The sequence below is a fragment of the Coccinella septempunctata genome, chromosome 4 (assembly GCF_907165205.1).
Source record: "Coccinella septempunctata chromosome 4, icCocSept1.1, whole genome shotgun sequence".
Lineage (NCBI taxonomy): Eukaryota > Metazoa > Arthropoda > Insecta > Coleoptera > Coccinellidae > Coccinella > Coccinella septempunctata.
In genome coordinates, this window is record NC_058192.1 from 26,146,210 (window position 1) to 26,160,237 (window position 14,028).

The 14,028-nt window shown below is 33.3% G+C and overlaps 1 protein-coding gene across 2 annotated transcripts in view; it reads right to left on the bottom strand.

Moving 5' to 3' along the window:
- LOC123312255 (alpha-mannosidase 2) overlaps nt 1–14,028 on the bottom strand; it is a 165,607-nt gene that overhangs the window by 135,007 nt on the left and 16,572 nt on the right. Inside the window, exons 1-2 of one of the 2 annotated variants that reach the window (XM_044896589.1) lie at nt 12,824–12,842; nt 1,314–1,335 (exon numbers count right to left, since the gene is read on the bottom strand). The gene's annotated coding sequence lies outside the window, so the exon portion shown is untranslated. Of the gene's footprint in view, nt 1–1,313; nt 1,336–12,823; nt 12,843–14,028 lie in introns of those variants that run through there. The other variant, XM_044896588.1, reaches the window with a different exon arrangement.

Here is a 14,028-nt window from a genome sequence, read left to right on the forward strand (position 1 = left end):
CGAGTGGCGAAGGATGTGATTTTCTTGAATTTTCGAAAATCTCCAATATCTCGAAAACCAAGGGACTTTTACAAAACATAAAATATATTTTTTTAAACCGCCCTAAGGACCTCTACCCGCAGGCTCTATATTATCCATTCATTACGCCACGCCCTGTATATTAGGTATCTTAATCTGACAATTCAAGCGAAAATGTGTCGAAGCATGCCAAACTTGCAAAAAAAACGTCATGTGTACATTCTCGAGCGTGATGGCTTATTATCTTATTTTGAAGCTAATGATTCAAGAATAATGAAAATAAGATAATCTGACAGTTTTAGCAAGCCGAAACAATGAAAATTGACAATAAAGATCACAAAAATCAGTTTTTTTTAATTATCTCCTATCCTGGGCTTCAAATTGTTTTCGCGTTCATTATAAAAGTTGTAGAGCACAACATTTTCTACAATTTTCTCCGGAGACATTTTTTCTACGTTTGAACGTTTTGGATATATATGGCGATGAATGTACATTAGGCTGGCTCTCTACTTTGACCTTGGCCTTTCGTATGTGTGGCTAAGCTCCTTGCCCTTATCGCCCTCTAACTCTGAAACGGTTACGAGTATGTAAAATTGCTTCAGACAAAAGTTGTTCAGAATTTCAATTTTTACAACATTCATAATGAATACAAAAACGATTAGAGGTACAGGAAGGGAGATATTTTAAAAAAAAATGCCTTGTTTATCATCTTCGAACAGTCAGATTAAGAAAACCCCCGCTGATTACTGTCAGATTAATGGGTCAACATGTCTGCAACATCGAGATTAACCATCTCTATGAAAATCTGACGAGCTCGAGTTTATGTACAAGTAACGTTTTTTTTTTACATTTTAAAAAGAATCGCTGTGACCTTGTGAGTCTCTTGAAAATGAGGTTACTTTGGATCCAATTAACAAATCGTCTGACAATCTGACAAGCTCATAAATTTTGCCATTTTTAGCTTTTCCGTACGGCCAGCCCCACCACACAAACTGTCAGATCAACATGAATTTATTATCGGAGACACGTGGAGCATATATAGTATCTCAATCTGACACGCTCGAGTATGTACACCTGACGATTTTTTTTACATCTTTGCAAACCTGCAGACAATTTCCCCACCGCTGAAAGTGCATATATCATAGAATATTTTTTTCTTTCTAATATTCAATCTTCAAAATTCACTAGGTCCCCACGACGCTCGAGTAAATCCCGATTTAGCATCGTCGGCTCCCCAACTATTGAGGAAAATAGTCCTAAAATTCGGTCACATCGGATATGTAAGAAATACTCACCTAATGAAGCGGACAGAGGATACTGAAACAGAAAAAAATTCGATTAATTTATTGTAGATTATCAAATATTATCTGGCGCTAGTCTTACTTATACCCTTGAGTATAAGGGTTGAATACTCAAAGCTTATACTGATAATAAGGATTATTTACAAAAATACAACATAACATAAATGTCATTGAGAATAGATTGTAATAGAAGAAATTCAACTGTAAACTCAAAATAAAAATCTTCTTTCTTTTCTCTTCTTTTCTTCCCTTATATTACAATCCTTCTATCCGCCCAGGCTATTTGTCAGAATGAAACGTGGGACTGGATGAGAATTGGTTAAAAAAAAATTGGAAGTCTTATTTACTTAACCTTGATTATACGGAATTAAACAAATTATAAAATAAAACAAAATAATTTTTATTCGCCCAGCGATAATAATCTGGTGGCAGATCCGAATACACCGACACCAGTCCCTGTCGTGGCCGTCTGTATACCATTTAATGGTATTTTGAGGATATGGATATGTTCAGTTCCTTTTCCAATTATTCCTTTCCTTTTCCTTTTGATTCAGTATCGTAGTAAAAGTTTTCTTGATGTTGGTCTTCTTTATAATCCCCTCACTGGAAAGACACGATGATGAGATTTACTTGACCATAGAGAATCAGGCTCTCTGATACCAAATTTTCTTATGACTCGTACCTTCCCCGGATAATATAAGGATGATCTCATGGGCTCATATATTTATCACAAGTTAAGAATGTGAGAAATATGTGAGTGGCCTAGTTGGGCATGCCAGTGCTGCAAACACACAAAGATTATTATCTCAAGGAACATCTCAAATGCCTAGTCTATTCAAGAGACTATTAAAATGGCCTCATGGAATTTTTGACCGATTTTACATGGATTGAATGCATGAAAAAGATCGAAAGCTAGCATTTTCATTGAAACTCCTGGATTCTATTCAGAAGAAGTAGTACCACTGATTGGTTGCCTAACAGCCAGTCAACAGCTGGAACAGCGAAGGAAATTTTCATTGAAAAATCTCTCAGATCTACTATTTTTGAAATAATAAAAATAGAAACTGACTATAGACCGATGCGCCTTCAGAATAAAATTTAATTATTCCGATCCAAAGTCAGTTTATAATGTGAAACCAGATGTTATCGTCATCCCATCCAGTTGAATCCAATTTTTTAGCAGCATTCTCGCGAAGTACTTGAAGAGATTAACTTAATAATAAATCCAATTTGAATTTTAATTACTTCATTTACAAATTAAATGGTCGCTTCTTGATGTAAGCCAGAAAGATGGCCGATGAAATTTTAATTTCGGGTAAAACATTGAATATGCATATCTGAACCAGAATATTTCTTTCTTTGATTCATTTATATCTAAATAGATGATATTTTGCGTAAGATTGATTGCATTGTCAAAATCAATGGCAATGCATTCAGTGAACAAGGCTCGAATAATGGAGGTAACAATTATTTCCAGGAGATAGGAACAGTTTGCAATTCACTTCCCAAAAGTGGAAGATTCATCACCCTTTTAAGGCCCGTATTCTTGAATTTCAGGGAGTAGAAAAACCAAGAGAAAAGTGAGAAGGAAATACACAATCGATCTGCAATACTGAGATGAAAGATCCGCTTTCTATTCTATTGAGCTCAAGAAGTCCGGCCCAGGTAACTTTAATCGTGTTTCATATTGATAATATGCGATATGCATTTCATAAAGAATTCTCTGTTCACATTGTTGCCCGAGGGGTGAACCGGTCGTGAATTGTGGTGTACAAATTGCAGGAATTGTCATGAATTGAATTGAATTGCCAAGAATTGTTGAGAATTGTCATGAATTGCCAGGAATTGTGGTGAATTGTCAAGAATTGTTGTGAATTGCCAAGAATTGTGTGAATTGTCAGGAATTGTTGAGAATTGTCGTGAATTGTGGAGAATGGGCTATTTTTCTAAATTTCAAAATCTAAGAATTTTTATAACTCTTATACATATATGGAAATTTATTTTTTTTTAATTTTAACACATTGCATTCGGTCGGAAATTGTGATTTCAGAAGAGCTCTCTTATAGAACATGGATATGTTCTAAGGTATAGAATTCAAAAATTTTTTTTTGTAATATGTGGATAATTCGGTCGATATGGAATTCTATATTTTCTTGATCGGTTTCACTGGTGTCGAATTGACAAAAATTACTAGACTGTAGTAAGGGCATTCTACGTTACACGCTTTTACACAATCGAATGTTTATTAAGTTTCGAAGGGTGTATATCTGAATTTTGAAACGAATCTCTTACGTGTTGGATAACTAATGGAAATGGGTTTCCATAAATAATTTGAATTCGATATTGGAGTTTTAGGAAACTTGCCCATCGTCGTAAATTATAAAGAATTGTTCTGAACTATTAATTTCCGTGAATTGTTCGAAAATTCTCATGAATTGTCTGGAATTGTTATGAATTGCAATGCATTTTCTAATTGTTGGGCGATTCGCTGTCTTGCAATTCACAGGTGTCCAACCTGTCCAACTATTAGGAAGCAGAAAGGGAGGTTTGCACATGTATATGGACATGTATATAGTCATATTCATGTAGACATGTAATTTCTGTATTCTGTGATTTGAATTAAAGTGATATAAGATTGAGCAGGTAAGAATTATACAACATCTAATTTTTTCATTATTTCTTATTGATACACAATAATTTCCTGCGGGTGTGAAGCCAGGTTTCTTTCATCAACAGTTACAATCTGTCAACGCCGCGCTCTAAGGATAACTGTATTGTTCAGTATACAATTCTTACAGTTCTGAGAAAGATATTAATGCTCGTTTTAGGATTTGAATTTCTCTTGGAAAAAGAATGAGATATGGTGCAATCGGATATTATTCATACCTTGATTTATACTAATGAAAATCATCAAAGCTCATTGTCAGCCCGTACGGGGGGCCTGAAGGGATTCAAAGTTAAAAATTTCAAATTTTCTCGAGACATGTGCATTCTTGAGAATAGAGTAAATTGGTTCGATATAACATTTTACATCATGAACAGTCATCAAAACACATTGTTAACCAGTACAGGGACTATTCACCAACAATATTGGTGAATATTGGTCCCGATCTCTTTGCGTTCAATAGCAGGTACCTGAAACGATTCCTTTGGTTGAAACCGTTTTATTACTCTGTTGGGAATAACCCATTAAAATCATTGTTAAGAACGGGCGTTCTTTCTTCAATGCATATCATATAATTTTGGTTATTTCAACCTCATTTTTAACACTTTTATAATTTCTGAGAAGATGTTAATTCGAAATGTCGGTCTATATCGGTATATCGATTGCAATAATGTCAATTATATATTCACAGCTTCTTCCCTCTCAACCTGACAAAGATCATTCGGAGGTTCATCTAAGACTTGGAGACTCGCTTGGAGATGTTTCTCCAAGTCTAAAATAAAAATTATATATTTCGCTTATACCATTTGTAATCAATAGAGCTTTAGTAATGTAATAATTAAGGTCCGCGTTGAATGAATTCCTAGATATGTAGGTACACACTAAGGATCACCGAATTGGGCAATTCGGAGAGTTGATTAATCAGTGAAGATGAATTAATAATATTAATAATAGTTTTCAGCACTCAAAAAGTAGACATAGATATTTCAGCACGTGTGTTGAACCTCTTGATGGTTATTCTGTAAGCTCTTTGTTATTCCATATAAATTGAACGAACAACTTTCATGAGAACACAATCTTGATTTCAACGCACCATGTTTCTGAAACCTGGTAAGTTGTGTTATTATTTTGTAGTACTTCACATACTTTCATAAAATTCCATAAAATAACTCGACATGTTGATGTATGATTTAAAATTAATAGCTTGCACAGTAACCATTTTTTTCAACTACTCGATCAATTTGCGTTTGATAGAAGGTACTGATTCAAAAGATTCCACCTAGAAGTATTTCTTCGCTTCATAAAATTTTATAACTCAATTTGGAAAAACCTACAAAAATTGTCGTTACGAACAGGTACGCTCTGTTGTATTCAATATTAGGGTTGCCTATTTTGACCAAAAAGATTTTATGCACAGAATAACTCTAGAGCCATTTGCTGAGGGAATTTTAAAAAATTTACCTGAAAGTATTTTTTCGGATCATACAATTTTATACCTCAATTTTCAAAATTGTCGTTATGGAAGGGAATGCTCTTATCCCATATTAGGTCGTTTTCACAACATTTTATTCAGTTGAATTTCAAAGTTGTTTGAATCAGCCTATATAACTATATAACTATGTTGATGAGGGGAGGTTAATAGTACATCGAACAATGAAGTATAGGATATCCATGGATAGAAGCAATTTCTGTAAGCTAGCCTTAGTTAGCCTTAACTACTATCTGGCTATATCTATAAGATATATTATTGAGTGGTTTCAGACCTCTCATAGTGTGATGTGAAGAAAATTCCCAAAATATATATTAAAAAGAAAAATACATAACTATGAATTGTATTGAATTGTCATGAAATGTATTGAATTGTCATGAATTGTATTGAATTGTCATGAATTGTATTGAATTGTCATGAATTGTATTGAATTGCCATGAATTGTATTGAATTGTCCGTGAATTGCCATGAATTTTCTTGAATTGTGTGAATTGTTGAATTGTCTGAATTGTTTTATATGCTATTATAGGAATTGCGTGAATTGTCTGAATTGTGGTGTACAACATTTTCATGACCGGTTCACCCCTCGTTGTTGCCTCAGTTAATTTTGTGTTTTTTTTTTATTGCATCCCAAGATACAACCGCTAAAATATGATTGGGTTTGTAGTCATTCAACAAACTTCAGTTTAAGCCTCAAATTAAATATAAAAGTTACTTAAACAGTATTGAGGTAATTCAATAATACAGGGTGGTTCAAAAGGTTCTATATGTGTCTTTCGGTTGCCTAAATCATTTAACAATCCTTTAGAATGTTCCCAGTTGCTGAATCCAAATAATATGATCAAAGATTAAAGAGATGGAATATAGGAAGCGCAGCGACTAACTGGTGTTTCAAATGTGTTTCTAAGAGTATTCAAAATATTAATTTGAGAGCCATTCGCAGAAACGGTTTGAAAGATGCAGGATGTCGAATAACCATGAAAATATTTATTTTTGCTTCTATCTCACAAACGTCTTTATAGAATGAAATGAATTTTGGAATACACTTTTTCATTTATTTGTTTAATCTTTTTCGAACACAAGATATCACCCACGTCTTCCAGTTTTCTTATTATGACCATTACCATAAAAATACCAAAAATTCAAAGAATCCAACTTTTGAAACTAAGCTAGGCGCTATCTAATGAATATTCGAACGTTTTCGAGTAATTTGATGTTCAAAAATTAAAAAGTATCTATAGAATTTGAGAAATTGTGTACATTGAATGAATACAACCCTGTTTAAAAAGTCCACAGATATGATGTGTAGAATCACAGATTTAGCTAGTTTTCTGAAGGTAATTTTGTTTTTTTCAGGGATAGCACTGCTTATTATGAAAACTTAAAATATATCTTTTTTCGATCCTGAGATCGAATCGAAAAAAATTTTATAGGAAAAGTGTTTCTTTTCACCTCAAGAATTTACTGTTAAAATATTTGTAGGTTGATGAAAACAACCCATCAATGAAATCCCCTTCAACAAAAAAATATCCATTTCTGGCACAAAAGTTAGGAGTAACATTTGAAAAATCTACCCCTGCACCCTTCGTAGAGGATGCAGGACAAATTCCTTTCAACTACCTATACATGAAGAATCGTGTAATTTAAAATAAAACCTAACCTGTAATTATCTACAAAATAGTAAAACCGTAATAAAAAATATAAACTATGATGAACGTAGTTCGAAATAAATTATGTTCCATTCAAAATTTTACATTTTTCTTCAACCGAATGGATGGTCATCATAAATATTATTCTACATAATACAGGTTGTTACAAAAATTAAACTAGTGGATATTTTGTGAGATGAAATATTGTAGGATAATAAAAGTGGTTTTTCGAATACATGAAACGAATGATATGATATATTCCAGTAAAATTTTCACATTTTGCTTCAATCGAAAAGATGGACATCACAAAAATTAAATAATACAGAGTGCTGCAACCCTTCAACATCAGGCGGTATGGTGTAAAAAATAATTCAATTTGATAGACGTTGTTTCATACACGCAACGAAATAATCTTTTTCATACCTGAAGAAGCTAACGGGATAGCGAAACACGTGTTGTAGTTGAATAATTCTTCAAAGTGATAGTCATGTTATTTATTTTCTAGTTTGCAAGTATCGGCCACATCAATTTAATAATATTAAATTAAAGCGAATATTCCAACATTTTGACGATGATGGACTTTTTCAATAATCAATTGGAGACGCTTGCCGCTATTCTTAATTGCGTGCCTATTTCAGTATGTACTATGCAAATTGGAAAATTCACGAATATAAGCGCTCAGTTAATATTGAATTTTCAGTAATGAATTTATACCTACTCAATTTAGCATAGTGGTAAGAGGCTCTTGAAAAAATGAACATCGCAAAACCATTTGCCCAATTCCCAAAAATTGATAGTATACTTATTATCAATGGTCAATCCTTTTCGTAATTTCTCGCATAATGGTTCTCAACATATAAATGTGAAGAATTGGAAGTAATATAGCACGATATAATGATGTATACAGATGTGGGTCTAATAATAAAACATATTGGGGGGCGAATGACCTGATTTAGTTATAGTTAACAATCGAGGCTCGAAACTGGTTTATCTTCATTTCATACATTTTGTGTAATAAATATTGAAGAAATTTTCCTGGATAAAACTTTTCTTTCCATCAAATCATCGTAGGAAAAATATTCTTTCGCCTAAAACTTTTTTTTGCATGCGCACCCTTTAGGAAAATAACTATCTTATTTCCATAACAAGCGCTTTCAGTTGCCACACCTTTATTTTTTTATTATTTTCGAACAAGTAAATTCGGAGAAAAAAACACTTGCGATTATAAGAAATTCTAACCCAATGAACTGGTACGGAAATCATAATATATTTGCTTGCTATAGTGGAATAAAAAGTATACAGGTTGTGTTATATATCTGGTCAAATTTCATTTCAAAGGACATTTCATTTTCAAGGGACCGCTGGGACCTTGCGTCACGTCCAAATTGTCCGTCCCTTGAAAAGTAGCTTCCTTTGGGTCCAATTAACATATCCTCCAAAAATCTGACACGTTCGAGAGAATTTTTCTTTTTTTACCATTTTCAACTATTCCGTACGGCCAGCCACACCGCGCAAACTGTCAGATAAGCGTGAATTCATTATCAGGGGCACGTAGGGCATATACATTATTTCAATCTGACACGCTCGAGTATGTACACCTGACCTACATCTTCGAAAACCTGCATACGCTTTCCCCACCGCTGAAAGTGCATACATCATAGAACCTTTTTTCTTTCTACCATCTAATCTTCAAAATCCACTAGGTCTCCACGACGCTCGAGTAAATCCCGATCGTCGGATCCCCAACTACAATCGTCAGTAAGCGAAACGATGGATAGATAGGTTTATTGAAAACGGCTGTTAGACGATTATGAAAAAGTAATGATTTTCTTTTTAGTATTTGTGGTGAAAACTTCATTTCACTTAATTAATTTATTTCTATCATATCAACTTAATAGGACCCTAATAAAACTGTGTTAAAATTATACAGGGCGAATCTTTCACTCGTACAAATATTTTAACAGTTTATTCTTAAGGATAAGAGAAACACTTTCTTCCTATACCTTTTTTTCCGAATCAGCTCGGTTTAAAAGATACGTGCTGTTTGAAAACCATAAAAAAATTATTTTTAGTTCTATCTCACGAACGGTTTTACCGAATGAAATGAATTTCATTTATGTATTTGATTAATCTTTTTCGAACACAAGATATCACACACGTTTTCCAGTTTTCTCATTATGACCATTACGTACCATAGAAATACTGAAAATTCAAAGAACCTAACTCTTCAAAATAATCTAATCTGAACGCTACTTAATGAATATTTTAACGTTTTGTTAAATAAAAGTATTCTTTACTTTATATTTTCTCTTATAATGGGGCGTTTTCGAGTAATTTAATGTTCAAAAATAAAAAATATCTGTGATATTCGAAAAATTGGGTACGGCTGAATGAAACTCTATTTGAAAGATCTACTGTTGTGTAGTCTCATAGATTTAGTTTGTTATTCTGAAGGGAATTTCGTTTCTCCAGGGGTGGCATTGCTCATTATGAAAATGTAAACTGGCTATATCCTTTTATCAGGGCTGAATCGGAAAAAGTGGTATAGAAAAAAGTGTTTCTTTTGACCTCAAGAATCTACTGTTAAAATATTTGTACGAGTCAAAGACTCAACCTGTACCTATAGTTATAGACCGTTAACGGTGGAAAACATAGTAAAATTGAGGCTTTCATAATTATATGCCATTCGAAACTACAAAGTTTTGAGTGTTCCATTACAATAATTACATAATACATCAGAATTTGAGAGCTGTTGCAGTTAGTGTCACAACCAAAATCATTTAACCTCGCATTTAACACTCGACTTTCGTAAAAGCAGACAAGGATAAAGAAGTCTTACTAAAATAGTACTTATATTTATATGAATAATAATATTATTAAGTGAATAGTGAATCCTGCTGGTGCAGGTTTAAGTCAATTTGCATCTAGAATCGTTGTGTCTCGTGTATCTCTGGCTCTTAACCTTGCTCTAAACACTCAACTTGCTCACTAAACTCGTGTGAATAGGCCACTAGCTGATATCTAAAAAAATTTACGCCCCTGGTCATACAGCCACTTGATTAAACGTCAGACAGTTAAATAAATAAATGTACTGAGGGAGTATTAGATTGGGTGTAGAGAGTTTTGAATTATGCTTATAATGCATTATAACTACTCGAGATCAGCCACCAGAATCAATTATTTCCGATAATTTCTCAAAAACGCAATGAGGAAAAAATTACCGGTCTCAATTCAAGCACACGAAACATAAGATTGTTTTCATTATACGAAGATATATTGAAAAATTCTTAGCCAACCATAGAACCAAACAAAATTTCAATGACAAAATATTTTATTACTTAACATATTATTCTCCTCTGAATTGGATACATTTATTACAGCGAATCTGTAACGTCTCTAGATCTTAAAAAAAAAATGCTTCTTCTTGCTCTGCAAACCAAACCTCCACAGCTTCTATTATCTCCTCGTTGGAAGAAAATTTACGACATTTTAAACTTTTGTCATTTGAGGAAAGAGATGATAGTCGGATAGAGCCAAATCTGGTGAATAAGGGTGGTGTTCTAGTAATTCAAACCCTAAATCACGAATTTTTGGCATGGCAACATGATATTTGTTGCAGGGCCGTTGTCCTGCAAAAACAAAACACCTTTGGATAGTTTTCCGCGTCTTTTCTCTTTTTTTCCCGTAGAGAGATTTTTGGACTGGAAACTTCTTAGGTCTTGGAGAACCAGAGTGTAGCCATTCCATCGATTGTTGCGTTGTTCCTGGATCGTAGAAACGTACCCAAGTCTCATCTATAGTAACAATTCGGTTTAAGAAGTCTACGTCGTTTTCAAATCGAGCACAGATCGAACGCGATGCTTCTACCCTTGCACGGTTTTGGTCGACTTTCAAACATTTGGGGATGCATTTTGCAGCAATTTTTCCCATGTCCAAATTAACCTGAACTATATGATGAATTCAAATTATTTAGAACTTTTTGTACTACTGAACAAATGAAAATTTTGTATTATGCTCTTGTTCAGTCTCACTTGACATATGGCAATCTAGCATGGGGAGGATTGATGAATGTGCATTCAAATAAAATCGAGACAACACAGAGATGGCTATTGAAAATAATATTCTCCAATCCATTCAGATATCCTTCCGACTTGCTATATAAAGAAAGTGGGATATATGACTTAAGACAATTATATTATCAGTCACTCCTAATAAATCATCACAGTCAAATATATAAACATGAACAGATAAATCATTAGCATAACACCCGATATAAATTGTATTCTACGGTAGTACCTAGAATAAATAAAACAATAGGACAGAGGAGTCATATATTTCTGGGGCCGCTTGTTTTTAATAGTTTGCCAGTAAATATAAAAAAAATTATTATGCCAACAATATTCAAGAAGCAATTACGAAAATATATTGATTCAACCCCTAGGCTTCTTGTGCATTCTCGGATAGATTTAAAAAATAACAATTTTCATTAATAAATGCTTAGTAGATCCGATTTTGTGCAGCTTTACTGTCGTTGTTCTTTTAACTATAAGGAGTTATTTGGGTACTTGGCAAGTGGGGGCTATTCGTTGTTCTTTTATAATATGATGAATGTATGATCTCGAAATTTTCATAAAGATTAAAATTGAATTTATGTTGTTCATATATTGCAAAATTAACGAGCGGATATCCATGTGGATCAATATTGTTTGTTCAGAATTCGAGCAGAAAATTTATTGACTTATATAATGTATTTTGTTACATTCTCTGAAAAAAATACATTATATTATTATAAAACGCGTTCGTATGAAATATTCAGTGCTTCAGATATCCGTTTTAGCCCAATTCGACGGTCTGATAAAATCATGTTCTGCACTGCATCGATATTTTCGGGGACTGACACAGAAACTGGCCTCCCCGATCGGTCATCATCTTCAATGAAAAATTCACCTCATTTGAAACCAAAATCCAATTTTTCACGGTCGCATACGAAGGACATTGATCACCAAGGGTATTAAGCATATCTTCGTAAATCTGCTTATCTCTGAACCCTTTTAAATACAAGTACCTACTTGATGATGGCTTGATACTCCAATTTTTCGATTTTCACAATTTCGGTGGACATTTTCTTTCTTGTCATTTCTTGCGTAACTCTGGTTTACTTTTTTGACCTCAAACTTCACACTGACACTTCTAATGAGTTATTGCATGGATGAAATTCTCAATTTTTATCATATGGGTACTTTTTTCCCAAAGTAGCTATTGAGTATTCAATAGTGAGGGGGATTACTACTCAATTTTCCAAAAATTAATTTCCAACGAATGGTTGATTGGTGTAAAAACTTGATGAAATGATAAACAAATTAACTCAGATGAATAACATCCGCAGATAATGAAATGTTTTCACATAAAATTGCAGATACTTTTGACAGTTACTAAAAACTATTTACCCTTCTCCAAACCTTTACTTTTCATGATTATCTTCTTGTGAGTAGGTCCTCGAAAATTCATAATATGAATTATTAAAATTCTCAAAGATCGTAGCCCGAGTCGTAGCCGCTTTCAGGATTTTGTGCATGAATGCAAAAACATATTCATCAACATAATAAGCAGAAGTTTCACAATTCTCTACTGGCTATTCGTGCAGAATTTACTCTATTAGTTTTGATCTGTTATACATGATCATAATACAATGATTACTTACTGGAGAAACTTCGCTTCTTACAAACAAGGTCGAATTATATTCCTCGTGTTGGTTTTCACTTTGGAACTATGTATTGAATGCTCCATATACTTTTGCGGTAGTAAATTTCATGTCCCAATAAAATGAAAAATAATGGCACCGCCTTCCAAGGATACGTCCAAAATGAATGAAGATAAAAACAAACTTGAACTTATCGAAATCGTTCGATTCTAGCATGTCCCTATGCAGTCAAATCGAGATAATATTCGGAAATAATTCCGATGGAAATATGCCGATTAGAGTTTCAAATTGCGCTCTTTTTGACGTAAGAAAATGTTATACTGCGGGCCCCAAATTCGAAATATAACCTCATCGTTATTCTCAAAGGGTACCTATATCAAGTTCCGCAAGAGATATTTTCAACGAAAATCAACTAATACGAAAATTGAAGAGTCTGATTCAACTCAATGAAATAATTCAGGCAGTTTAAGAATAGAATATCAAGAGGTACGAATGTATTATGGTACAGAAACTTTACGCAATAGAGGCACCAATTTAAAGAGCCGAAATATCCTGTTTACACTTGTCTTATAACTTGAAAACAAAAGAAAATAGAGGGATGCGGTTTGGGCCATCATCCAACTTATGAAAATCGAGGTCGAAAATGTGCCCTCCATTTTTGCCTAGCGTTTACGGTTACAGAGCTTCCAGACAATTACATAGAATTGTGAGGAATTTACCTTTCGTCCTCCTACGTAGTTATTGGGATATTTGATATTGACATTTCGACATGTTTATCATGATTATCTGAGATATTTCAAGATATTTTCAAGAATTAATGTGTTTGAAGGAAATTTTCGAAATGAAAATTATAAATAACATTGATTGAATACTTCTCACCAGTTAAATTAATTAGTTGACAAGGTCAGTAAATGTATTTCTGGAAAGCATAAAGTCGAAATGTGATCGAGGAAAATTATTTCTTCTGAATATATCGGAAAGACAGCATTTTAGGGCAATAATGTTATTCTCACAGCTACATTAATTTTCAACGTAGATTCCAGTATGGCTCTAAAAAATACAGTTTTTCTGGTTTGAAAAAAATTTGAATGTAGACCTATCCCTTTTAAAAACGAAAAGGATTTACAACGGAATTCGTATAACACCCTATATGCAGATAGATCACCTATTCAGTATTAATTATATTAATAAATAATTGTCTTCAG